The sequence below is a fragment of the Thalassophryne amazonica genome, chromosome 13 (assembly GCF_902500255.1).
Source record: "Thalassophryne amazonica chromosome 13, fThaAma1.1, whole genome shotgun sequence".
In the NCBI taxonomy this organism is placed as follows: domain Eukaryota; kingdom Metazoa; phylum Chordata; class Actinopteri; order Batrachoidiformes; family Batrachoididae; genus Thalassophryne; species Thalassophryne amazonica.
Genome location: NC_047115.1, coordinates 35,298,077 through 35,321,709, shown reverse-complemented (window position 1 = coordinate 35,321,709; position 23,633 = coordinate 35,298,077). Strand labels below are relative to the sequence as shown.

Genomic DNA, 23,633 nt, shown 5'->3' with positions numbered 1-23,633 from the left:
ACGTCAGACAATGCTTGAACCCTCATGCGCATGCATGAGTTTTTCCACGTCTGTCGGTGACCATCATTCGCCTGTGAGCACTCCTTGTGGGAGGAGTCGTCCCAGCCCCTCGTCGGAATTCCTTTGTCTGAGAAGTTGCTGAGACTGGCGCTTTGTATGATCAAATTTTTTTCTAAACCTGTGAGGCACATCGAAGTGGACACGGTTTGAAAAATTAAGCTGGTTTTCGGTGAAAATTTTAACGGCTGATGAGAGATTTTGAGATGATACTGTCGCTTTAAGGACTTCCCACGCAGTGGGACGTCGCGCAGCGCTCTCAGGCGCCGTCGTCAGCCTGTTTCAAGCTGAAAACCTCCACATTTCAGGCTCTATTGATCCAGGACATCGTGAGAGAACAGAGAAGTTTCAGAAGAAGTCGGTTTCAGTATTTTATCCGGATATTCCACTGTTAAGGGAGATTTTTTTAATGAAAGACGTGCGGACGGATTGCAGCGTCGGCTCGCAGCCGCCGCGATGCTCCACCACAGGAAAAACACCTCTGTTGGAAGCCTTAAGGACAAGTTGGAACATGTCCAGCTGTTAAACAATTTCTCCATATAGTCCTCCACTGAAAGCCATCAAAAGCCGCCTGAATTTACAATGGTTATCAACACGGAGTGTTTTTCCTGTGCCGCCGCGCCGGCTGCGTCCCGACGCGCGGACCCCGTTCCGCACATCTTTCATTAAAAAAATCTCCTTTAAACAATGGAATATCCGGATAAAATGCTGAAACCGACTTCTTCTGAAAGTTCCGTTACTCGGCTGCAGCTACAAATCAAACAGATCGGCACCGCTGCTGGCGCTGCACCGCGACACTGATCGCTGGCACACAAAATGCTGTGAAAACCATCCTGATGGTTTATTAGGACTGCGCGGTGATTTCACCCACCGCGTAGCTGCAGCGGTTATGCCGTGTGTGTGTGTGGGCAGTGGGAGTGTTTTACACCTGATGGACTCAGCCAAACCCTAAAAATCAGAATGTGTTTGGGAACCTAAACACGGCACCGTGTCACCTTGTGCTTGTTTTCTAGGGCAGCAGGAGCTCGGCGGCTCTCTGCGAGCGTTGCTGATGCGCACGGTGTCCTGTGTGACTTTGACCAGACGGGACTGGCGGCTTTACAGAGCAGCGCCTCCGGGATAGAATGAGTTTAAAAAAACATTACATAAAGCAGAGAGAGAGAGACAGCACATACACTCAGTGTCAGATTGTCATGGCGAAAACATTCCTAATTTCTCCCATTAACCCTCATCGCTCATAAGGAGACCTTAACAAAGACGCCTGGTTTTACACTTTCGCTGCCAACAATTTGGCAATTTGCACTGTTATTATCCTAATTTGCAGAATGGAAACAGAGAGGCAGGGAGAGCGCGTTGTGTGCCCTGTGATTAAGTGGGATGCTTGAATGTGGGTCCTCTACCTTCAAGAGAGATTTGATACTTGAGGGGGTTGAAGTGTTTTTGATGGAAACTCCATTAATGATTGATAACCAGAGAGAGAGAGAGAGAGAGAGAGAGAGAGAGAGAGAGAGAGAGAGAGAGAGAGAGAGAGAGAGAGAGAGAGAGAGAGAGAGGGTAAAAACTCTCCCGGTTCCAGCACCATCCATTATTAAACGCTCTCTCCTTACACTTTGGTGGCACATAAAATATCACCCGCTATCTTGAAATCTGGAGATAATAATCCAGGACAAAGGAATGAGGACTTTAGATTGATTTCTTCCCTATTTCTAAACTTTTATGTGTGGATTTTGTTGTAGAGTGTGTGTGTGTGTGTGCGTGCGTGTGCACGCTTGGTTTTAAAATGTCAACTGAAAAATGGTCATTTCAATGTCTCACATAGCCACTGCAGTGTAGTTCATTTATTTATTTATTTATTTTGCCAGCAGTTTAAAGGCCAAATATTTAATAGTTAATTTTAATAAAAGGGCAAAATATATCATATATCAGCACAAAATCCCAGTTTACTTTAACCAGTCAACACTTTGAGACAGAAATTATTCACCCTAAGGAGCAGGATCCCTAGTTACAAACAGAGCAATGTAGTGTATTATATCAGATGTCAGGAAAACTGTAATGAACACTACATAGGTGAGACTAAGCAACCTTTAAACAAGAGGCTATACCAGCACCGCAGAGAGGTCGCCAGTGGACCTCAGTCTGCAGTTCATCTCCACCTTAAAGACACTAACCACACGTTTGAGCACAAGGAAGTTAAAATCTTAGCCAGAGAGAAGAAATGGTTTGAGAGAGGTGTCAAGGAAGCATTCTTTGTAAAACAGTTGAAACCCAGCCTTAACCGGGGGGCGGGTCTCAGACACGCTTTGTCCCCTGTTTACAATGGGGTACTCGGGTCAAAGCAGTTTCAGTCTTTTGTTCATGGTAATGAATCATTCACGTCATCAGGAGAGTCGTCAAGGGAGCCATCAGGGGAGGCTTCCATCCCATCATTAGGAGAGTGCTAACTAGAGCACAATAGGTGCTAATTAGAGCTATTGTTTAGTCACTAGCCTATAGCAGTCGGCCACTCGGTAGGAGGGGTCTGGTTAGGTTAAAAAAAAAAAAAACTCCAGCTTTTGTTGGCTTCTGGTTTATTCTTCTCTACAAGAGTCAAGACAGAAGTCAGACTACCAGAGCAAGAATTTTAGCTGAGGAAGCTTCTGTGATTTGAAGCGAAACGTCCTCACGTCAAGCAGCCCAGTCCAGTCGAAGATTCAAGCTTCTCTACTATACAGATTGAAACCAGGAAGTTAAAACATGATTAGAAAAACCAAGTCGGACATGAACGTAAACCATAAATATATAAACAGCATCTGAAAAACATACAGATTGAAAGCTTTACCAGCTAACAAGCGGACCATCTGTTAAGCTAGTGGAGGTGAAGAAAGCAAATGACTGAAACACCGTCAGCAGCATATTCGGGCAATACTGTAAGTTTGCGTTTTCATATATATATATATATATATATATATATATATATATATATATATATATATACACACACAATAGCCATATAATAATCAAATTATTAACTTCGCTTGCTCGGTTAATAATCCTTTAGTGTTTTGTGACTTGGCTATAATTAATTTGATACAGATCAATTAAAAAAAATGCATTGATTGCACATTTCTGCTCAAGGAGGTGTGTTTCTGTTTTGCCATTCACACACTGATGCTTGGCTTGATGATGTTGGCCAGGCGTTAGGCGGAGTCAGGCAGTGTCAAGATGGCAATTTAGAGCCACCCCATTTGAGCTTTGAAGCCTTATGGGGTTGTATGTTTACAGTCTCTGGAGAAAACTGTTTCCACTCCTGTCTAAAGCCCTGAATAAATGGTGCTTGCAGTACCGCAGCTACTAGCAATGTAGAACCGTCAAGGAGATGGTGTTCCCTTGGTGCTCTGTGCAGTGCACTCTTCTGTTGCGTTTGGGTACTGTATTTGATGGAAGAGCAGGTTGCTTTGTGAGATAGGAGTTGGACTGCCTCCCTGTAAACTGAGGTTTGGGTTCAGGTTTACGCTTCAGGTTTCCTGTCTGTGTTCTTGGACAAGATACTTGATCTGTAGTGCAGCTGTAAATGGTTGCCACACTCAGTTGGGAAAGTATGAGGGGATGTCAAAAAGTTTTGAGCCTCACACATTTTTCCCAGTCGGATATTACAATGCATCACACCTGATCTACATCAATGCCGTAGCTACTTATTTCACTTATTTAAATTATTGAGTCATAACAATGTGGAAGAGACATGCCCTCCAGTGTCAGTCGTGGCATTCTGCTTCACCAGGACAATGCACCAGTCCACACCAGCCGGGTTGCCGTGGACGCTGTGCGCGAGTGTGGCTATGGACTTCTTCCTCACCCACCCTATTCTCCAGACCTAGCCCCTAGCGACTTCCACCTCTTTCCCAGGCTGAAAAAATACCTTCGAGGCCAGAGATTTGAGGATGACGATAAGCTGACTGACTGTAGCGGAGGGCAGGTTAAGGGACCAAGATGCTGAGTTCTACCAACTGGGTATCAATGACTAGCAAACTAGATGGAACAAGTGTATGGAGTTGGAAGGGGACTATGTTGAAAAATAAAACATTATAAATCCAAATATCTTGCTCTTTCTGTTTGAGGCTCACAACTTTTCGGTATCCCCTCATAACCTTTGATGGACTGGCATCTCATTCATGGGAATACGTAGACACTCATTTGCTTCATGCTATAGTATCTGAGGAAAGCGCCGGTCTAATGGGACACACACACACACACACATTGCTACTCATGAGTTTGTTTCCCGTCATGTTTGTGCTTCTTTGGTGATGGGGATTCACGCTCCCTTTCCTTCTATTGTGATGCGCAATATGGATGATAAGGGTTCTCAAATGTAGTAACAACCAGTAGACAGTGTGTAGGGGAGCAAACACTGATCCCATTTCATTTTTATTCAGTCTTCCTGCTTCACTGCAAAATGCAAAAGGCAAAGTAAGTATGTCCCTTTTGGGCTACTGTATAAATTTTGGTCTACATGATGGGACCCACTTCCATGTAGCTATGAAGGGCTCATTTTAAACTTGTGAAAACACATTGATCTATTGTTGCAGGCAGTTATCCACTAATCAACATATGGTTATGAATGCTATGTTCCTTTTCCGCTAATAAACGCCTTTAAATCCTGCACACTGTAGCTTTAATACTAGAATATTACCCAACACCTACTTCCTGCAAGAAACCAACTTTGCTGTTTTACATGTTTGGCCTTTTTTGTTTCCCTGCAGCTGGCTGCGTGTGGCATAATATCGAACTCAGCTGTGAGAATGAGTGACTGTCATACACGTGGCACTTGTCGAGTGTTATGTTTCTTGACTAAGTGCCCATTTGAAGTGATGCTGGAGATCAGTCTGCGTGCGAGCGCGCGCAAGATCGTCCTCCAGAGCCAAGTGCAGATTGGAGTTGCATCGAAAAGAACTGACAGGCTTGCAGGGTTCTTCATGTCACAAACCAAGGTTTCCCATCAGCCCTCGCAGAGGGAAGTTTTATTTTTTCAGACAGCAGCGCTGTTCTTTCACACAGGAGACCTGATTGTTTTTATTGTATGTGGCAGCTGGAGAAAAGAGCAGAGAGAAGTATTCATTCACTGCACACAACAGTAGATGTTTCACATTGTTGTGGAACCTTTCTGTGATGGTAATGATTGTTGGCTTACGGAAGTGCGGCGATCACCAGGTTGCACTTTGCTTTTACAGTTCGTTTTTGCGTAATCTGGCTCTTTCTTAAAGTGAAAACTGTCTGTCTGTAGGTCTGTCCGTGCACGGCGGAGCATCAGCGGGGTTAATAGAGGAACCCTATGGTTGCTGCTGATAAGGTGTGTGCGGGTGCTGCCTGCGCGGCAAACACAAGTGGCCTGGCTGGGGGATTACTGCCTGCTGCCATTTCTGCTGATGCCTTTCTTTACGTTATCCTCTCCAGTCAGATGTGCCGCATTTGAATAACTTGGCTGATGTTGTAGAAATGGAACTCCTCGAAATCTCCGCCTGCATACAAATGAAGGCGCGCGCCGACCAGCACGTGCTCGCGCAGAGGCGTCACACCCACATGCCGTTTTAAGATGCACATTTAAGACATCTTTCCCATAAGTGAGCATCACCTCCTGCGTGCCTCTTCCTCCCGCGCGGCGGCCGCGGTTGGTTATTTGCGCACTCTCTGTCACTTTAGTGGGAGGAGTGATGCTGATGGCTTAGCAAGCTCGCTAATCCACTCCGCTGCTGTCATTAGAGGGAAGCAAACAGACTATTACCACCTCCTCCTCTCGGCTCATCATAAAGCCTGCACGTGCACGCACGCACACATGCACAGCTGTGATAGAGAGCGCCTCTTGTTTCTTTCGCGTTAACTGAGTGGAGCTCTGCTTTGGTAATTGATCCTGTTAGGTACATGAGGAAGAGAGAGAGAGAGAGGCCCTAAGTGTTGTCAGTTTGCTGCATTAATTTTTCAAACGCGGCCGGTGGAGCTGAAGGAACAGAGGAGGGGCCCACCGCAGAGCTCGCTCAGAGGAACTGTACCGCACCATGTGCCGCTGTCGCTTTGTCTGCCTACACATAAACGGCCGCGCACTGGCGACGCTGCTAAAAATAAGTTCATTTCTGCGAGACTCAGTTATGATTCAACAGATTTGTCTTTGCGGTCCGCACCTCCTGCTGACGGCATATTTGTTTTCCGCTTCTGTGGCTCCAAAGCAGGGTTGTGTCAGTTGTGTGACTTGTGCGTATGCACGTGGGTGTTTCTGTCTAGTCATGCCGGGAAGTCAGTGTAACCGCTTTTCTGGTGATTTTTTGTGTTTAAACCTAATGTTCCCGCGCACAGCTGTAACAGAAGCAAGGCTTTTTTTTTATGGTTTGAACCAAGTCAACCAATTGTTTCAGAAAATGATTCATTGTGTTTGTTGGATGTTCAAAAAAAAAAATAAATAAATAAATGAAACAATCGCTTGAGACAAATATTCAGTGTTTTGTTATGATTGATGCACTAAATGAAAGCCTTACATTTGAAGAGCTGGTAATGAAGCAGTTGTGACGTTTGGTGCTGAAAACTTGTGTAAATGTTTCCTCATAGAAAACTAGGTCAAAAATCAATAATGCCATTGATATCAGTAAAAAGCAATTTGTATTCATCCATCAGATTAAGATGAAGCAGTTCCATGTATATATTATGTTAAACTAGGTCAGAAAAATTAAGAATAACATGTTGTTTTATTACTTCTGATTGCATTCTTAGAAATAATCATAAATGTTTTGGGGAAAATTTAAATTTTGTTAGAAAATTGAAATTCAAGACATTTTTAAATCATCACAGCCCACCCATGCAGTACCCTCACAGCCCACTGTGGAGGCCATAGCCCACCACTGAGAATCACTGCTTAGACAACTAGAGCACCGCACCCGTAGAGCGCAAATCACCGCCAACACTAGTTTCCAATTCCACAAAATTTTACCTTGGAAAAAATTTCAAGGTCAAAGTCCTGAAGTGGCTTTTCATAAGCTAAATTAGATGTGATCAAATGTCAGGAGTATGTATTTAGTTCATGCACTGGAATCAAAGTTGTTTTGTGGAGTTGTCAGGCTTTTTTTTTTTTAGTTTCTGAATTCTTTTTCAGATAATTTTACAGAACATTGGTACCTTTGCTATGCACAATTGTCATTGCTTTTTGGCACTTGGTTTCTGACTGATAACTGGATGACAAACAGACATAAAATTGGAGCCTCCATTCAATTTTGGTTGTTGTAGGTAAAGAAAACTGAGAGCGATTGAGGCACTTTTGTTTAACATATAATGTAAAATATACAACAAATGAGATTTTCAATATTAAATTCAAATGTCCACAAAATACACAATCCGTATCAGATCTGGATGGAACTTTGTCAGGCGATAGTGAGTGTCAGTGTGTATCTCACTTTTAAATATGAGACTGATTGGGGCATGTTTGATTAAGATATAATGTAAAATATACATTAAATGGGGGTTTCAGTGTTAAATTTAAATGGCCACAAAATCTGTAATCTGGATCAGATCCAGATTAAACTTTGTCAGTCGGCAAAGGATACCATCCCACATAACACTGTCAAATATGAAAGAAATTTGATGTTTTTTTGGCCAGAGTTATGAATTTTTGAATATTTGTTCAAGGATAAAGATAGGAATTTTTCCAAGGTTTTTCCTGGCTTTGACCTTTGACCAATGACCTTGAAAATTAAATCAGTTCTTGCCTATCAGGATATGAATCTTCAGTAAAGAATTTCATAACAATATGTGAAAAATTGTGGGCTCCAGACTTTTCACAAACAAACAAGCAAACAAGCCAACAGGGGCGAAAACATAATGATTCTGTTTTATAATGTTCAAATGTTTAAGTGAAACAGTAGCTTAGAGAATTATTCAGTGCTCTGTTTTCTTTGATGTGCTAAGTGAAACAGTTTTAAAATCATAAAAATATTAAAACGAATTACTCTGATGATTACCAGCAACCTTGTGGTGTTTTTTGTGATGACAGTATGAGTGTGGTAGTGACTGTGACACGCTTCTCTAAAGTCCACGTACATGCCTTCTGTGTGAGAGGGGATTGAGACACATTAAATGAATCAAACTAATGCATCAGAAAATGATTCACTGCTTCCAGTTGCTTGAAACACCAAATGAAACAGCAGCTTTATAAAATATTTTACAATCCTTAAAAATCTAAATGAAAATATTGTTTCAGAATGCTGCAGAGTGTATGACGGTGACATCTGCTGGACTTTAAGAAGCCCTTGTTTCAAAAAAATGATTCATTGCTTTGAAACACTTGAATAACCAAATAAAATCATCGCTTCAGAAAATGACTCGCTGCTCACAAATGCTTGAAAATCAAACTGAAATAATGAGATTGGAAGATTGTTTTGAAACACTTGAAACTTTAAATGTTCCAAATGTGTCAAAATGATTTACTGTTTCAAAATGGTCAGAAACACAGAGTGAAGCTATTGTTTATCTCAGTGCTCTGAATTGCTTGAAACAATGTGGTAGCGATGTCTTTTAAAAAAATCCTGCCTATGCTCCTGTGTAGCTGATAACAGACAGAAACCGGTCAGTATTTTTTTTAATCCCACCATGGGCCTATGGCTGCTGACTCACTGATGATGTCATCAACCTAAGCAGATGAAAAGAACAGTTTCAAGTACTTCCAGCAGAAATGACTGAATGTGAGCACGTTATAGTTCCTCCGAGGAGCAGTGCAGAGCAGCGGCTGGAAAAGGATCCCAATCTCCGTGTGTCCGTCACAGCCACCCTGGTGCAAATGTCCATGAGTCATGAAGAGGTGCTCACAGTCACACAGGACGTCACTGCTGACATTTGTTGCAGATATGACTCATTGTTTCTTGCTCTCTTTGGCAGTTAGCGTGGGACACGTTTCATTTAGTGAGTCTAATGCTTGTGTGCAGGGAAATGGACAACTGCCACTGCGGCTCGCCACTCTGCACAGGTGTGCAGTAAACTGTCAATGTGTAAGTGTTGCCAGAAGGCTGTGCAAGAGTTAACATGCTGCACAGAGGGCGTTTCCAGTGAGTTAGCACAGGTCATATGTCGAGGACTGACTCCCCCCGGGGATTAATAAAATTTAACTTCACTGTGCAAGCAACGTTTGTTCACCGTAGAATGAAAAAGAATTGACAGTTATAAGTTGTTAAAGGGTAAGTTCTACTTTATTACAATCATAATCTTATTGAAACATCATTAGAAATAGCAATAAAGACTGACGATTTCTTTATTTGTAAAAACTCATTTAAAAAATCTTTAGCAGGGGATGAATAAACCCACTGTATGCTTAAAATAGCAACAAAATGCCAGTAGTATCAATGTTTGGACAAAGTCTACTAAATTGGAAAATCATGTTGTCTATTGTAAAACATCGCGATGAACGATGAAATTGTGTGTAGGGGCCCAGAGGGGAGTTATAGTTAGTATATACTTTACACTCTTTCAAAAATAAGAAACAGGTAACTTAATAATAATAAATTAATATGCATTTACTGACTTATGATTACTAATGGGATGAGCAACTGATTTTGCCTGACCACATCCTCCTCACCATTCTGCAAGTTAGGAAAAGTCATTAAACTCCAGGCAGCTGAACTGTTCTTGCTGTCTAAGATGATTAATCATTGTGCTCTGCACGAAAACTGTGCACATTGTTGTGGGCTGCTCTGAACAGCAGAGCACCTCCCACATCCAAAGACAGGCAGGTTGGGTGAATTGGAAACCTTAAATTGTCCTTAGGTGTGCTTGCGGGTGTGAATGTGTTTGTCCATCTGTATGTGACCCTGTGACAAACTGGCGTCCTGTCCAGGGTGTATTCTGCCTCACACCCTATGATTGCTGGGATAGGGGGTTAGGCTCCAGCGCACCCCTCCCCTGTGATCCTTAATTGGAGTAAGCGGGTATGGAAAATGGATGGATGGATGATTTTTGTTGGCAGAAATCAGTGTTTCCATAACTGAAATAAAATATATTCCACAATATAAAAAACTATAATTTAAAGATTTAAAAAAAAATGATAAAAAAAAAATTTAAACATGTCAACACTGGCTTTAATTTGGATAAAGTTTCATGGATAAGTTTATTATCTGTATCAAAATAAAATATAAAAAACAGTTGAAATATGCAAGTCTATTTGCTTGTTTCTACTTTAACCATGCAACCAATGATCACTGGGTTATCAAAAACATATTTTTTTACATGGGTCGTCTTGGCAGTCGGTGTGTTTTGGACCTACAACATCAGTCTGCTGCTGGGATTGTAGGTCTGATCCACAGGAGGGTTCACAGACAGACTGTGCTGCCGCTGGAAGGATATTCATTCATGTTTAATTATTGATAACACATTGTAAACTTGGACGGCCGTGCAAAGTTACAGTTCAAAGCCAAAAAGGAACAGAGAAAGAGAAACAGAAGACACACAAATGATTCATTTTCAGTCTGACGAAGCCTTGTTCTTGGCGTGTGTCTCACTGTCTCTGCATCATGGATACAACCTCTGTCTCTTCTGTGTACCAACCCTGCTAACAATATGTCACACATTCATTTGTGACATCGTCATCGTGATGCTTGCTGTCATGACGACCACTTGCATCACCACTGGCTACTAATGAGTAAGTGTTGTTTATCCACATATACACAGCAGTTGAACCCTTAAAGATTTCCTGAAAACTGCAGCTTTCTAAGCACGCCTGTCATAACCCTCGTCACACAGGAGTGTTTTTAAAATTTGCTGATTTTCCCATCTGCACTTTGAAATATTTCCAGTCCAGATGGATTTCAGCAGGTAAAAACTCAAAGCATAGAGTGAAAAAAACAGGTGGTCAGAACAAGCATCCCAGCTAACACATAACGTTTAGGTAATGTTATATATTGGTTATATTTAGGCTATGGTTATCAGAAATGTTTCTACAGTGTTTTCAGAACATTATTATTTCCTTTTATATATTGACAAGTTATGTTTATAGTTGAGGGAAATTTATTATATATATTACTTCTAGCCTCACTGTCTTACTCCAAATTTCTTTCAATGACTAGATTATGACTTAAGGTAATGTTACCAGAATGTTCTGGGAACCAAAACATAACTTTCCTTAAAACATTCCCAGAACATTGGGTCAAACATTCTCAAAACATTTGTGCTGACTTTATTGTCAAATGTTGTGGGAACAAAAAGAAGCTGTCTTTAACGTGCCCTGACACTTGCACGAGTTTGAGCCATGCACTTGCATGCACAATGTCGTGATGATCCCACCCACTGTGTTCCCAGCTGGATGTATATAAAATAATTATTTTGTGGCGGATTAATCATTTTCTGTCCGAGTTTGCTGTTGAAAATGCCTCTAATCGCTTCCCGAATCACAGAATAGTGCTCCAGCTGCTGCTTTTCTTGTACACGCTGAACGAGGTGGAGGAAGCATTTGGAGCCGTCTAAAAAGGTAATTATTTGTCATGTTTACATTGTAATGGCTTGGTAAGACAGTTGCATGTTCTTTCCTTCTTGTGTGCAGTTGTTAATGAGTATGTTAATGAGAGATTTAACATCTTGTTATAATCATTCAGACAAGCTGCACTCTGATGCTGGATGTATGTACAGCAGAAGTTATTGTCCTCACACTGCACCTTTAGCTTTAAAATGTTTTCAGTGACTTTGACCCATGACCTTCTGACTCCAAGATCAAAGATCAGTCGACTTCAGTGTTAACCCGGTTCAAACATATCAAAGAAACTTTCAAGTTGTGTTTTGTGGAAAGCGATGATGGGCGGGTGGACAGCGAGTGAGCGTCATGACAACACGCCCGAGGCCTCAGCGGGCTGAGACCCTGAATATATGAATTTATCACTACTTGACACTACTTGACAAGTGTCATTTAGTTTGTGTTGCTCAGTTGTTTCTTGTGTTGGAGTTTTAGCTTCTAAATGTGGTGATTTAACGTTGACACGCGAGCACAACAAAGGATATCAAAGAGTGGGTGTGGCTGCAGGTGAACGGTGTAATTTCCTGCTTTTGTCAGGTCACACAGGTGAGTCTTTCCCTCGCATGTTTCTCACACCAGCAGGTGTGCTTTACCTCCAGTCCGCTGACTCTCAGCCAGCTGGGGCACGCCTCCTTTCCCTCCATAACCATGATTACATTCTTGAGCTGTTACACCCCCCCCCCCCCACACACACACACACACACACAATAAGAGCGTTCCACGTCTCTCTCGCTCCCTCTCCCCCTTTCAAGTCCAGGCTGTCGCCCGCGTTTTCCCCTTTGAAGATGTAATCTTGGAAAACACAGAGACATCTCTGGGATTATCTTAAATGTCTTCAGTATGTCAACAGCCAAGGCCTGTTGCCGAGCGGCGCTGGCTGTTTAAGGGGTCGGCTGTGATGACACCCAAGGAAAATGCTCCACCGCAGAGGTAATCATAGGGTCAAATCCGCTGCCTCCATTCAGGCCAAACTCCCGTTGTTAGAACAGGATGATAGCAGACACAATGAGGTGATGTAGTATTTCCCCTCGTGAGAAGGCGTGTTTACGCTCCGAGGTAATCGTAAGGAGGTGGAGCGCGGAACAACAGATGGTGTTTTGGTTAATTTGTGTATTCCAAAAAGTTATGAAAGGCAGAATGGTGCAACACTAAGTGTGCCACAACAACACGGTTCTATGATGGTGCAGTGTGTGTGTGTGTGTGTGTGTGTGTGTGTGTGTGTGTGTCAACAAACTGCTGAAACTCATCAACAAGTACTAAAGCCTATAACTCTTGTGTAATGAACATAATTAAAACTAGAAGCACTCAGAGAGTGCAAACTTCCGCCAAGGCCATGGGGTCACTGACGCCATAACATCTACACGCCGTGGAATCATTGAACCTAAAAAGTCTAACAATGATGTTTGCTCAGTAGTAAAAAAAGTTTAATCTGCTGTGACTGGATAGCATGTATCCTTAGTGCTTGGCATCACAGTTTATTGCAACTTGCACCTTTCCCAGAAGCTACTGTCATCTGAGCACTGATATTGATATTGCATGTGCTTATAGACAAAAACAAATAAGAGACAAAATTCAATTTATTATTCAACTAAACTGCAAATATATGAATGTTTTAACATTTATGAAACACTTGTCTAAACAAGGCCATAGGGTCACTGACCCTAAAGAGATTCCCTCCTTGGCACAGTGATCTATTTCTTTTTGTCTCTTTCTCTAAAATTGTATATAATAATCATTAGATTATTAATATATAAACAAAAATAAATTTAAGAAATATTACAATTTGAAAACAAATACACCTGAACATGATGACAGCTGCAACTGCTTAATGCTAACTTTTAACATTGAAAATGCCATAGACATGCTAACGCGTTAGCATCAGGATCCGGATCATGATCCGGATCACCACTAAAATTTAATCACTTGTTCCTCTTGTCATTTCCAACCACTCCACAAAATTTCATCAAAATCCGTTCAAAACGTTTTGAGTTATCCTGCTGACAGACAAACAAACAAACGCGACCGAAAACACAACCTCTTTGGCGGAGGTAACAAGCAGAAGTATATTTAAAGCTACAGCATGCATGATTTAGTGACCTGTAGCGGAGAGGCTGCAGATTGCATTATGCCGTCACTGGTCACAGTTTTGTTTCCCTTCGTGTTTTCACTTCTTTAGGTTTCGCGCTTCCCTGCCTTATGATAACTGTGTGATCCTCAAACTCAGTGTTTCAGGGTGCAACCACTGATTCCTTCTCTTTTCTCTTCCATTTTCCGGCTGCACTGCATACAGCAAAAGTCAGAGGAAGCATGTCCCTTTTGGGTTATTGTATCAATATGGTGGTGCCACATGGCAGCCTCCAAGATGTGTGAGATATGAAGGACTCATTCTAAGCTTATGAAAACACATTGATTTGTAGTTGCATATAATTATAAGGAGTCTTCCCAAGGGATCAGTAAAGTTCTATATCAATCAATTCAATCAATCAATTTTTTTATATAGCGCCAAATCACAACAAACAGTTGCCCCAAGGCGCTTTATATTGTAAGGCAAGGCCATACAATAATTATGTAAAACCCCAACGGTCAAAACGACCCCCTGTGAGCAAGCACTTGGCTACAGTGGGAAGGAAAAACTCCCTTTTAACAGGAAGAAACCTCCAGCAGAACCAGGCTCAGGGAGGGGCAGTCTTCTGCTGGGACTGGTTGGGGCTGAGGGAGAGAACCAAGAAAAAGACATGCTGTGGAGGGGAGCAGAGATCAATCACTAATGATTAAATGCAGAGTGGTGCATACAGAGCAAAAAGAGAAAGAAACAGTGCACCATGGGAACCCCCCAGCAGTCTACGTCTATAGCAGCATAACTAAGGGATGGTTCAGGGTCACCTGATCCAGCCATAACTATAAGCTTTAGCAAAAAGGAAAGTTTTAAGCCTAATCTTAAAAGTAGAGAGGGTGTCTGTCTCCCTGATCTGAATTGGGAGCTGGTTCCACAGGAGAGGAGCCTGAAAGCTGAAGGCTCTGCCTCCCATTCTACTCTTACAAACCCTAGGAACTACAAGTAAGCCTGCAGTCTGAGAGCGAAGCGCTCTATTGGGGTGATATGGTACTACGAGGTCCCTAAGATAAGATGGGACCTGATTATTCAAAACCTTATAAGTAAGAAGAAGAATTTTAAATTCTATTCTAGAATTAACAGGAAGCCAATGAAGAGAGGCCAATATGGGTGAGATATGCTCTCTCCTTCTAGTCCCCGTCAGTACTCTAGCTGCAGCATTTTGAATTAACTGATGGCTTTTTAGGGAACTTTTAGGACAACCTGATAATAATGAATTACAATAGTCCAGCCTAGAGGAAATAAATGCATGAATTAGTTTTTCAGCATCACTCTGAGACAAGACCTTTCTGATTTTAGAGATATTGCGTAAATGCAAAAAGCAGTCCTACATATTTGTTTAATATGCGCTTTGAATGACATATCCTGATCAAAAATGACTCCAAGATTTCTCACAGTATTACTAGAGGTCAGGGTAATGCCATCCAGAGTAAGGATCTGGTTAGACACCATGTTTCTAAGATTTGTGGGCCAAGTACAATAACTTCAGTTTTAGCTGAGTTTAAAAGCAGGAAATTAGAGGTCATCCATGTCTTTATGTCTGTAAGACAATCCTGCAGTTTAGCTAATTGGTGTGTGTCCTCTGGCTTCATGGATAGATAAAGCTGGGTATCATCTGCGTAACAATGAAAATTTAAGCAATACCGTCTAATAATACTGCCTAAGGGAAGCATGTATAAAGTGAATAAAATTGGTCCTAGCACAGAACCTTGTGGAACTCCATAATTAACTTTAGTCTGTGAAGAAGATTCCCCATTTACATGAACAAATTGTAATCTATTAGACAAATATGATTCAAACCACCGCAGCGCAGTGCCTTTAATACCTATGGCATGCTCTAATCTCTGTAATAAAATTTTATGGTCAACAGTATCAAAAGCAGCACTGAGGTCTAACAGAACAAGCACAGAGATGAGTCCACTGTCCGAGGCCATAAGAAGATCATTTGTAACCTTCACTAATGCTGTTTCTGTACTATGATGAATTCTAAAACCTGACTGAAACTCTTCAAATAGACCATTCCTCTGCAGATGATCAGTTAGCTGTTTTACAACTACCCTTTCAAGAATTTTTGAGAGAAAAGGAAGGTTGGAGATTGGCCTATAATTAGCTAAGATAGCTGGGTCAAGTGATGGCTTTTTAAGTAATTGTTTAATTACTGCCACCTTAAAAGCCTGTGGTACATAGCCAACTAACAAAGATAGATTGATCATATTTAAGATCGAAGCATTAAATAATGGTAGGGCTTCCTTGAGCAGCCTGGTAGGAATGGGGTCTAATAAACATGTTGATGGTTTGGATGAAGTAACTAATGAAAATAACTCAGACAGAACAATCGGAGAGAAAGAGTCTAACCAAATACCGGCATCACTGAAAGCAGCCAAAGATAACGATACGTCTTTGGGATGGTTATGAGAATATAGAATTTCCATTTCTGCTAATAAACACCACTACATCGGCTTTAAAAAGTTGTGTTGTTCATCCATTGTAGGTGATGATGACCTTGGCATCTTTAGTTAGGTGGCACCGGACTGTGTGCTCTGAGGTGACTGACCAGTCCAATTCTGGCACAGAATGAAAAGGCACTTAAGGGGTGGACATGTAGCAATTGGATGGAGTGCTGGCACTTCTGGCTTTATGCAGTTGTCACTACAAAATAAGAAGAAGGCATCACAGTACACAGTGTAGCCATTTTACTGTTTTATTTCCAAAGCCCGAAGAGTTCTTGTTGAGTTTTGGTCTGTTTCCTCTGTGGTCCCAATTAATTTAGCCATCAGCTCGCTTGCCTTTGCTACAGCGCTGCGTGGCATCGGTGTTGCTCAGGATGGGCCTCACCAATCACAGTGTCCCATGACTTTGGATGGTTTTCCAGTTGCCCAGTGGCTGATGCAGAAGAAGCCAGAAAAAAAATTTTGTAAATGGAAAATCCTCCAGTTAGCAGGCTTTGTGTAGCACTTGCTCTTCAACACTATTTACAAACTAAATGGAGGGTGCTGAAGTCATTCATCTGTAATTTCCTGACAAAAAAAAGGTTTTTATTAAAGGATTCACCAATAACAGTGATGTACGTGGGCTGTCCGTAAAGTATCGGTCCTTTTTATTTTTTTTTAAACTATATGGATTTCATTCATATGTTTTTACGTCAGGCAAGTTTGAATCCCTCGTGCGCATGCATGAGTTTTTCCACAGGTCTGTTAACTGTCACTTTAAGGACCCCTTTAAGGATGGTCGGCGCACCGTGCTCCGTGCCGCGATGACGCGGCACAAACCACTGGATAATTTCTAAGCTGATGGCCCTGTGGATACGAGACGTCGTGTGCTCTTTCTCCGGTAATCACAAGAGCTGGACATCAGCCATTTTCCGGCAGATTTCACTTTTAACCAGAGATTTTGTCATGGAACGCCATGCGGAGGCTTCGCGCGTCACGACCGATTCGCTTGATGAGCGAGACAAAGGAACACCTCCGTTTCGGCGTGTCAGAGGACAAGTTAGGACATGCCTATCTCGGCTTTCAATGCTTACCAGTCCAGTAAGTATCAGAGAAATTGTGGAGAGCTGGACTTGTCCACTGACATGCCGACACGGAGGTGTTCTTTGTCTCGCTCATCAAGTGAATCGGTCGTGACGCGCGAAGCCTCCGCGCGGTGTTCCACGACAAAATCTCTGGTTAAAAGTGAAATCTGCCGGAAAATGGCTGATGTCCAGCTTTTGTGATTACCGGAGAAAGAGCACACGACATCTCGTATCCACAGAGCCATCTGTTTAGAAATGATACAGTGTTTTGTGCCGCGTTGTCGCAGCTCGGAGCGCGGCGTGCCAAGCGTCCTTAAAGGGATCCTTAAAGCGACAGTTAACAGTCCTTATTCTCTGTGAAGCCCGCAAAATTTTCACAGAAAGCCAGATAAATTTTTCGAATGGTTTCCAGGTGCCAGTTTCTAACAGCTTCTGAAAAAAATCTGACGGGGAAAAAAAGTCCTTTTCATTCCGCCATTTCCAGACAATGAAATTCCGACGAGGGTGCGGGACCACTCCTTCCCAAGGCGTGCTCACAGGCGAATGATGTTACCGACAGGCGTGGAAAAACTCACGCATGCGCACGAGGGATCAAACTTGCCTGACGTAAAAACATATGAATGAAATCCATATAGTTTTTAAAAAAAATAAAAAGGACCGATACTTTACGGACAGCCCATGTATTTATTAGCGTCAGAGGAAAATTAACCAGTGCGATATGAGTTGCTCATTATGGAGATATTGCGGGATGTAGACAATCCATGCAGTTTTATGGCCCTTTTTCATGTGATGTAGATGCTCAGAATGCTTTACAGCGATGCCTCACATTCACCCATTCATATGCACACACACACACTCAGAACTTTGCCCGAGTGCCCTTAGCGGAGCCTCTGGTCACAGGCCCACCTGTCTAACCTCCACCATTGTTCCGTTGTTTGAGGAGCAGTGTAGCTCAGCAAGAGTTACCGTACACTAAATTAGAGACACTAAGTGGGCGATCCTTGAAAAGAATCAGAATTTTGTAACCGTATCAGGTTTTAGCAAGCGGAGATTTTCAGAAGCTTAAGTGCTCGTAAACTAAGTCAGAGGGAGGCTGACGAGGGAATGTGTTGTGCCCATAATTACCTGCTGAGTGATGACTGCAGAGGTGGCTTTGATATTGACGCACCGTTGCCCTCACTTCTCTATGGTGACGCCGTTGTTTGCACTGTGCTGTGTGTGTGTGTGTGTTTTCTTTAGTTTCCTTTTTGGCCTGCACAGCCAGTAAACACACAGAGTTTTGGAGTGATGTGGCTCTGAGATACTGGATTGGGCTTGAGCCTGCACATGCATGTGCACAGGTGAGCTGGGTGACCTCGTCATCTCTGTTTCAAAGTAACGGTGTACTCCTGCAGGTGCTGCATGGGTGTTTTACTTTTGTTTTTATTTAAATGGTGTGTTTGAATGAAGTGCTGCGCAGGCTCCTCACTGCTGACATTTAAAATGGGAGGAAATAACAGACGATGATATCAGACGGAGTGACGGAGAGCACGAGACCACGTGCGGAGGAGAAACACTTGATCTGTTTGTTTGGGGAAAATGGTATTCCTCTGCTAATTTCCTCCTGATAAGTATTTGACAGCTGCGAGTAAAGTGTTTTATCTTCGCTAGAGGGAAATGGCTTTTCTCGCTCACTGTGCCAATCGATTTCCGAGACTCTCCTGTTTTAAATTGCATTCTTTGGTTTTCAACTTCTCCTATTTGCATTGTGCTAATCAATGACATATATTAGCCTCCCGCGTTTAGCTTAACGGAGACTTTCTCCTTTGCTCCCTCGCGTTCTTCGACCTAATGTCGTTGGCTGCTTTTTGCCGCGTTGGGGGGCATTGATTTTTACTGCTCTCTTCCCCCTCTCTCTGCCTTAACAGTTGATGAGTTGTGTTAAGACACCCAGGGACAGCCCTGTCTCTTTTACGGAGATGAGGTTAGCGTTTATAGCCCCGCTGCTTCCTCAGCCTCAGAAGATAAGACGCCTGTATGTATGTGAGCACATGCCACCGAATCTGTCTGTACAAGCAAAGCGGCCGCTCGAGACATAGGATTCTCTCAGGAAGTTCAAGTAAATGCTGTGGTGTTAAGGGATTTTAACAGACAAACTGGGGGCTTTGTTGTCTTCGCCATCTGAATCAGTGTTAAAGACTGCACAGAAAATTGGTTTATTGCAGTCGATGAACACCCGCACGATCAGGCTGATTACCAGGACTGTGAATGGGTAATACCAAGGATGCTGTAAAACCTGATCATTTCAGAAATCTGTTGAAAGTGATTGCATAAAATTTTTAAGTGGCTCCAACTATTTTTTAACAAAAGGTGCCACATAAATTTTTTCATGTATCCCCTTTCAAGAATATATTTTTAGTCACAATATTTTCCAAAGTATAAATTACAGAGTTTTTTTAACGAGTTTTGGCAGCCCTGCAACTTTATCTATGGAGCGACTTATATACTGCAGAATCACAAGTTTGTTCTCAATAGTATTAATTATAATGACTATTTATATAAGACTTTCTTAGGAATCAAAGCACTAAACAAAATAAACTCCAATAATAAAAGAATAAAAAAACCCTTCAGCTGGATTCACTGCAAAATTTAAGTGGTTCTGTCTCGTTTCATGTCTGCGATGCCTGTTTCCTGCCCTGATCACTTTCTACTGAATTTTGCTCTGTGTTGATGTTTAATCATGCTCTTATTTTGACATGTGCTCTTTATGTATTTCCATGGCTTTACATCCTGTTTCAGGGTCACTGGCACTTCCGGTTTCACATGCACGTCTGCTTCCTCTTTAATTGAATCACACACTATTTAGCCATCCAATCCATCTCTCCAGCGCCAGATTGTCTTGCTCTCTTCCCTGCTTTCTCACATACTGTAATTTCCTCATGTTTGAGCTGCAGTTGCCGAATCACTCTTCCTCTGTGTCAGTCCTAAGTACTGCCTTCCACTTCCTAATTTGTCTACCTGGTTTGTTTGATAAGTGTGTATCAACCCTCTTCTTGTTTACTTGAATTACTCACTTTCTGCTTCCCTCTCAGACAACGTTGTCAGGCAGACAGTCTTCATGTGAACAGAACCCTCACCTGTGCTACTCTCTATGCCATCTGTTTGCATACAATCACATTATTGTGCAGTCTGTTGTCTTTTTTGGCTATTCCAGCACCATTGGCTGTTAATAAAACTTTATTGAACTGTGTACCTCTGGTTGTATCTGCTGAGGGATCTCTGATCAAACTGTTACAGCTTCTTCCTTGAACCTTGCCTCACCTGGCCACCAAGTTGTATGGAAATAAGCCTGGTTGTTTTCGTGTAAACGCAGTCAGACGAATATAAAACCCAACAAGTGGCTCTGGACAGAAGCGGAACAAAACATGTTTTCTTTAGTCAACTGCTCTTAATTCACTTGCTATACAGACTGTTGGCTTTAGTGGAGATTTGGGTTCCTTGAGTGCCCCTGTAGTTTCTTTAAGGAGTTTACCAAGTTGAAGAGTTCACTCTGGTGACAGGAACACAATAAAACCACTGCAGTCTGCAGCAGTTATGAACTTCTCCACTTTTGAGTGCAACATTCCCCACATTATTAAGGAACGCGCTGCTCAAGTGGCGGCAGTTTTTATAAATAAATAAATAAATTTGTGAATTTATACCTCGAAATACATGCATATAATAAGAATTAGATATGATCTCCTCCAAGAGATAAAGTTGTAATTGTTGAATTCTCAGACCTGAGTGTGTAATGTGATATTATAATCTGTCTTAAGGCCGCTGGCTGTGCACACATTTTTAAGAGGGTCTGCTGGTAGGTGTTATAGCTGGGTAATATCAGCCTAATGGGTTTACCTGTCAGCACTGTATGGGACATGGACCCTGTAAATCACATTTGTCTGCGACACCTGCTCAGCTCCCTGCGTATTTATGGCTTTCTCCTCTGGCCTGTCCTCTTCTTTTTGGCCTCAGTCCAAAACCAACCCCTCTTCCCACAGCGTGCTCTTGCCCACTTCTTCTCCTGGATTAAATGAACAAGCAGATGTTAAAGTAATAGTGGTAACTCGGCCCGACCTGGCCAATCTGCTGTTCTTACTTGCCACGTTTTAAGCTGCGTTTACTTGAAGGCATTAAAGGGGACATATTAGGCCCTATTTTGTAAGTTGTTGTAGGCCATCAGGTGCCTTAAAACATGTTTTGAAGCCAGTACCAGCCCATGAGGGCGATGCATCCTTTAATGAAAAGGACTGGAGGGGGATGGATATATATAATATGTAGGACCACCCAGATGAGTAAAACAAATGTGACTTATACTCCTGTATGGTACCTTCACACGAACATGAGCTGGCAAGTACCTTGACGTGAGTACCTGCTATATAGGACTTTTACATGAACATCCATTAGCGATTTCCTTCATATGAGTACCTGCTAGCAAGTACCTTCATGTGATCATTGGCTCACTAGTATCTTCACGAGTGTGAGTGTGAAGTGAATTCCATACAAGCTTTGTGGAAAACTCCTGAAGCCATGTTTCGATGGCGGGTTCAGGTCACAGCCCTTTGAGGAGCCAGCGTGTGAATGTTCTGAATCTCACAGTTCTGTGCCTGATGGACTCGGGATGAGGGCCCAGCCACTGGTCACCTTTAGGAAGGACTGTGCTGTGGGGTTAGATTTACAGTCGGTGAGATAATGTGAAAGAAAGTAACATCCTTTTCTTCTTCTCCTCAGATCACAGCAGGCATAAAAGGCCTGCGAGGGAGCGACGGTGAGGAACACATGAAGGGCCGGGTGGGGAAAGGGGCAGCAACTATAAAGGCAGTACCAGAAGGTCAAAGTTCATACAGGTAAGATGTTTGGTAACTTTTGGACACTGAGTAGACTGTAGTTGGTTTTGACTGAACCCTCCTGGGCTGGTAGCCAGGGTCGAGGATGTGTGCAGGATCCTCTTTGGCTCTAAATACAAAACCCAGCCAGGCCCCTCTGAAAAGCCTGTGGCCAGTTTGCACCTCGACGAATAAAACAAAACTGCATTGGTTCCCAAAACTCTATTTGTTTCCAAAACCCTGAACCTTTTCTTATGATTGGCTTGGTCTCTTTGCATGTTACGCTGCGTTTACACATAACGACGACAAGTCACGAATGCCACGAAGTACACATTCTTGGCCACTGATCACGAATGTGATGATTCGGGGCAGAGGCGTCAGATGTCCTCAGGAACTGCTGCAACCTGTTACCACACATTACGATTAATGGCACGTGTTGCTGGAGAATTATCAGGAACCATTACGCATGGTCAAGAATAATGTTCCGCGTTGTTGCACGCTATTGCCTGTAACAGTGCATCATTAAGTTCTGTCACGTTGTGAACGAGGTGGATTGTCTCCACGCACTATTAAGAAACCTATTCAGATGCGTTAAGGAATGTGTCACGAATGACAGAAAAATGACATTCGTAATGCGTCTTGCTTATGTGTAAACGCACCTTTAGCGAGATATCTCAAGAATGCAGAATACAATTTACATCAGACTTGGCAGGTGCATTCGTGGGAAGAAATAAATTAATTCTGGTTAAAGTCAGAGGTTAAGGTCAATTTTCTAGCTCCATCTAACATTTTCTTCACATGCCTGATGCTTTGAAATGTAGGTGTGACATTGATTGTCCTTTCTAAGAATTATTGTGCTTTTCACATATTGTATTCCAAAGAAAAACGTCTGGGTTTTAGTTCCAGGTTTATGAATATGAATATTTGCTTCTTTATGTTTTTTATTCTTGTGAATTGAATACGAGTACACACTGAAAAAAGTTATGTGAATTTATTTTATTTAAATGTGTACATTGGTCCCACCTGATTGGGATGTGTCCAACATAATTTTCTTATGTATCCAAATTATTTACACTGGAAAATTATATGTCAGTTGTAGTGATGTACCATATTGTGTTGTTGTTGATATACCAGTGGAATTTCTCCCCATGGTAGGAATTTGTCTTCCTGCAATATAAACTCACTCACTCACTTATTTATCTTCAACCGCTTACTCCAGTGAAGGGTCACGGGGGGCTGGAGCCTATCCCAGCTGTCATAGAGCGAGAGGCGGGGTACACCCTGGACAGGACGCCAGTCTGTCGTAGGACACAACATAAACTAGAAATTGTAAATATATTTACACATTGCAAATTTGTGAATTCTTAATGTTAATCATATGAGCTGCATGTGGGTAGCTCATGGAGAACAATGCTGAAGGTGGCAATGAAGAAAATTTAAGCAGGCTATGATCCTAATGATACAGTGGACCCAGAAAGTTTTCACAGCATTTCACTTTTTCCACGTTTTGTTATGTTACAGCCTTATTCCAAAATGGAGTAAATTCATTTTTTCCCTCAAAATTCTACTCACAACACCCCATAATGACAACATGGAAAACGTTTT

At 42.2% G+C, this 23,633-nt stretch overlaps 1 protein-coding gene across 3 annotated transcripts in view; it reads left to right on the top strand.

The window, feature by feature from the left end:
• LOC117523829 (zinc finger MIZ domain-containing protein 1-like) overlaps positions 1 to 23,633 on the top strand; it is a 259,273-nt gene that overhangs the window by 32,632 nt on the left and 203,008 nt on the right. For all 3 annotated transcript variants that reach the window (XM_034185439.1, XM_034185438.1, XM_034185436.1), the window contains exon 2: positions 21,934 to 22,049. The gene's annotated coding sequence lies outside the window, so the exon portion shown is untranslated. The remainder of the gene's footprint in view (positions 1 to 21,933; positions 22,050 to 23,633) is intronic.